This window comes from Schistocerca serialis, unplaced genomic scaffold, assembly GCF_023864345.2.
Source record: "Schistocerca serialis cubense isolate TAMUIC-IGC-003099 unplaced genomic scaffold, iqSchSeri2.2 HiC_scaffold_271, whole genome shotgun sequence".
NCBI classification, from domain to species: Eukaryota; Metazoa; Arthropoda; class Insecta; order Orthoptera; family Acrididae; genus Schistocerca; species Schistocerca serialis.
In genome coordinates, this window is record NW_026047840.1 from 47,501 (window position 1) to 52,500 (window position 5,000).

The following is a 5,000-nucleotide window of genomic DNA, read 5'->3' on the forward strand; positions in this document are numbered from 1 at the left end:
CGCCTTCGAACCTCTAACTTTCGTTCTTGATTAATGAAAACATACTTGGCAAATGCTTTCGCTTCTGTTCGTCTTGCGACGATCCAAGAATTTCACCTCTAACGTCGCAATACGAATGCCCCCGCCTGTCCCTATTAATCATTACCTCGGGTTCCGAAAACCAACAAAATAGAACCGAGGTCCTATTCCATTATTCCATGCACACAGTATTCAGGCGGGCTTGCCTGCTTTAAGCACTCTAATTTGTTCAAAGTAAACGTGCCGGCCCACCGAGACACTCAATAAAGAGCACCCTGGTAGGATTTCAACGGGGTCCGCCTCGGGACGCACGAGCACGCACGAGGCGGTCGCACGCCTTCGGCTCGCCCCACCGGCAGGACGTCCCACGATACATGCCAGTTAAACACCGACGGGCGGTGAACCAACAGCGTGGGACACAAATCCAACTACGAGCTTTTTAACCGCAACAACTTTAATATACGCTATTGGAGCTGGAATTACCGCGGCTGCTGGCACCAGACTTGCCCTCCAATAGATACTCGTTAAAGGATTTAAAGTGTACTCATTCCGATTACGGGGCCTCGGATGAGTCCCGTATCGTTATTTTTCGTCACTACCTCCCCGTGCCGGGAGTGGGTAATTTGCGCGCCTGCTGCCTTCCTTGGATGTGGTAGCCGTTTCTCAGGCTCCCTCTCCGGAATCGAACCCTGATTCCCCGTTACCCGTTACAACCATGGTAGGCGCAGAACCTACCATCGACAGTTGATAAGGCAGACATTTGAAAGATGCGTCGCCGGTACGAGGACCGTGCGATCAGCCCAAAGTTATTCAGAGTCACCAAGGCAAACGGACCGGACGAGCCGACCGATTGGTTTTGATCTAATAAAAGCGTCCCTTCCATCTCTGGTCGGGACTCTGTTTGCATGTATTAGCTCTAGAATTACCACAGTTATCCAAGTAACGTGGGTACGATCTAAGGAACCATAACTGATTTAATGAGCCATTCGCGGTTTCACCTTAATGCGGCTTGTACTGAGACATGCATGGCTTAATCTTTGAGACAAGCATATGACTACTGGCAGGATCAACCAGGGAGCTGCGTCAACTAGAGCTGAGCAGCCGGCCGCCCGGGAGTGTGTCCCGGGGGCCCGCGCGAACACGCAAGCGTCCGCTCAATTATTCTGCAAACAGGAGGAGGCTGAGCTCCCCTGCACAACACACCTCGAAACCCTCTCAGGTCCCGGCGGCGCGCAGCGCCGTCCTAAGTACTTGGTCGGGTTCGAGAGAGGCGCAATCGCCCGGAGTTAGGCGAGTAGACGCTTTAGGTGCGACCACCCGTGCTCCCAACTGAGCTTGCCGCTGCCGACAGAGGCCCGGGAGCGTGCTGTCGTGGCATTGCCGGCGGGAGACAACACGCGCCACCTACGGTGACCGGCAGCTCCAACGCCAGCGCCACAGAAGGACAAAAGCCCCACTTGGGTGCCGAAGCGAACTCTCCCAGCACAGCGCACGCGCCAACACGTCCGCACAGCTGCGATACAAACCACCTGCGAGAACCGCTGGGGCGACCGAGCAGCAGACGGCGTCGCGGCGCCGAGCGCCGGGCGGCGGCGCATCCTCAGCGCACACAGTCCTCAATCGGACCAGCACACTGCAGATGGCCACCGCGCTTCGCACCGGGCCCGCGAGGACCTACTTTGGCCGCAAGGCGCCGCGAGCAGGGGGCGCCGGCGCGCAGCTGCGCCGCCTGCCGCGTCCGTCGGCCGGCGCGCCTGCCACTGGCCGCCCCCACCAGCCGGCTGTAGCGCGTGCGCCCACGCACCGCGCTGCCAGCACGCCGGGCGGCCCCCCCTCACCGGCCGGGGACGGTCCCACCCAGCCACCGCCGCGTATCGCCTCACACCCAGATCCCCTTTCGCGTTCGTGGGCATGGTGGGTCCCCTTTCACGTTCGTGGGCATGGTGGGTATCCCTGAAACAACCGGTTAATAGCTCGACCGATCGTCGCCAACACTGATTCACCTCTAGCGAGAACAACCGCACCACAACGGGTTACCTGTTGTTCATTTGCGTAACGTCACCAGCAAACGTAGACGTCCATCGCCATTTGCAACGAGTATTGCATGCCTGTGTCAGGTGTCACAACACACTACGTCTGCCCACATAGACGCAACAACATGTGCACGCCTCGAGAACACGTGGAAGGTAGCCCCCGTACGTATGCGGTGTCCATTGCGCGAACGACTGTCAGCCGGCCTCTGCAGGATGTCGCAGATGTGGAACGCGGTGCAACATGCTATCACGGTGTGTGAGAAGAGACGACTACGTCCGAATACACGCTCCACTACATCAACAGACTGCTCATGCTGATCGCCATCCAGGGCGTCCGTTCCTCCCACACGTCTGAATGGCGTACCACACTGCAATCCAGCTCTTATAGGGAGACGACACGTAGCTGCGTGCACAATATTTGGACTGTATGGTCTGCCGTTGCTAGGCGCAGTCGTCGTACGGTCACACATGTGCCACGATGTATCATTCAGTACATACGGACCAATGTGCAGTACAGTTTGTGGGTTTTGCGTACATCGGCGGACAGGTGACAGGCCGTACCACAACGTAGGCTGAGTACGTCGGCATGCGAAGGGCATTGAACATGCAAACTTCTCAACGACCAGCTTGCGAAGGCAGGGGGGAAGGGGGGGGGGCATGTACGTCCTGCTGCTATCCACATTACAGTGTATAGCAGGAGCATGTGGAAAGTCAGCAACACCTGCAAGGTGTTTAACATGACGCGATACACAGGGGACCGGGCAGTGCGAATAGCGAACTATATTGCGAGGGTTGCGGTTAGGCAACACTACACTAATTTAACGAGTTGCATAACAATTACAGAGCAGGTTCAGCGACAACGTGCGTCAGGTTAAGGCGCAATATAGGTTAGGTTGAGGCACAATATAGGTTAGGTTAAGGCACAACATGGGTTACGTTAAGGCACAAATTGGGTTACGTTAAGGCACAACATGGGTTACGTTAAGGCACAACATGGGTTACGTTAAGGCACAAATTAGGTTACGTTAAGGCACAAATTAGGTTACGTTAAGGCACAAATTAGGTTACGTTAAGGCACAAATTAGGTTACGTTAAGGCACAAATTAGGTTACGTTAAGGCACAAATTAGGTTACGTTAAGGCACAAATTAGGTTACGTTAAGGCACAAATTAGGTTACGTTAAGGCACAAATTAGGTTACGTTAAGGCACAAATTAGGTTACGTTAAGGCACAAATTAGGTTACGTTAAGGCACAAATTAGGTTACGTTAAGGCACAAATTAGGTTACGTTAAGGCACAAATTAGGTTACGTTAAGGCACAAATTAGGTTACGTTAAGGCACAAATTAGGTTACGTTAAGGCACAAATTAGGTTACGTTAAGGCACAAATTAGGTTACGTTAAGGCACAAATTAGGTTACGTTAAGGCACAAATTAGGTTACGTTAAGGCACAAATTAGGTTACGTTAAGGCACAAATTAGGTTACGTTAAGGCACAAATTAGGTTACGTTAAGGCACAAATTAGGTTACGTTAAGGCACAAATTAGGTTACGTTAAGGTACAATATGGGTTAGGTTAAGGTACAATATGGGTTAGGTTAAGGTACAATATGGGTTAGGTTAAGGTACAATATGGGTTAGGTTAAGGTACAATATGGGTTAGGTTAAGGCACAACGTAGGTTAGGTTAAGGCACAACATAGGTTAGGTTAAGGCACAACATAGGTTAGGTTAAGGCACAACATAGGTTAGGTTAAGGCACAACATAGGTTAGGTTAAGGCACAACATAGGTTAGGTTAAGGCACAACATAGGTTAGGTTAAGGCACAACATAGGTTAGGTTAAGGCACAACATAGGTTAGGTTAAGGCACAACGTAGGTTAGGTTAAGGCACAACGTAGGTTAGGTTAAGGCACAACGTAGGTTAGGTTAAGGCACAACGTAGGTTAGGTTAAGGCACAACGTAGGTTAGGTTAAGGCACAACGTAGGTTAGGTTAAGGCACAACGTAGGTTAGGTTAAGGCACAACGTAGGTTAGGTTAAGGCACAACGTAGGTTAGGTTAAGGCACAACGTAGGTTAGGTTAAGGCACAACGTAGGTTAGGTTAAGGCACAACGTAGGTTAGGTTAAGGCACAACGTAGGTTAGGTTAAGGCACAACGTAGGTTAGGTTAAGGCACAACGTAGGTTAGGTTAAGGCACAACGTAGGTTAGGTTAAGGCACAACGTAGGTTAGGTTAAGGCACAACGTAGGTTAGGTTAAGGCACAACGTAGGTTAGGTTAAGGCACAACGTAGGTTAGGTTAAGGCACAACGTAGGTTAGGTTAAGGCACAACGTAGGTTAGGTTAAGGCACAACGTAGGTTAGGTTAAGGCACAACGTAGGTTAGGTTAAGGCACAACGTAGGTTAGGTTAAGGCACAACGTAGGTTAGGTTAAGGCACAACGTAGGTTAGGTTAAGGCACAACGTAGGTTAGGTTAAGGCACAACGTAGGTTAGGTTAAGGCACAACGTAGGTTAGGTTAAGGCACAACGTAGGTTAGGTTAAGGCACAACGTAGGTTAGGTTAAGGCACAACATAGGTTAGGTTAAGGCACAACATAGGTTAGGTTAAGGCACAACATAGGTTAGGTTAAGGCACAACATAGGTTAGGTTAAGGCACAACATAGGTTAGGTTAAGGCACAACATAGGTTAGGTTAAGGCACAACATAGGTTAGGTTAAGGCACAACATAGGTTAGGTTAAGGCACAACATAGGTTAGGTTAAGGCACAACATAGGTTAGGTTAAGGCACAACGTAGGTTAGGTTAAGGCACAACGTAGGTTAGGTTAAGGCACAACGTAGGTTAGGTTAAGGCACAACGTAGGTTAGGTTAAGGTACAACGTAGGTTAGGTTAAGGTACAACGTAGGTTAGGTTAAGGTACAACGTAGGTTAGGTTAAGGTACA

At 50.6% G+C, this 5,000-nt stretch overlaps 1 non-coding gene across 1 annotated transcript in view; it reads right to left on the minus strand.

Annotated features, from left to right (window-relative positions):
- LOC126444524 (small subunit ribosomal RNA) overlaps positions 1-1,095 on the minus strand; it is a 1,909-nt gene extending 814 nt beyond the window's left edge. The window contains exon 1 of the ribosomal RNA XR_007582588.1: positions 1-1,095. This exon is cut by the window's left edge and continues 814 nt beyond it. This is a non-coding gene — a ribosomal RNA (small subunit ribosomal RNA).
- Positions 1,096-5,000: the final 3,905 nt, after the last annotated feature.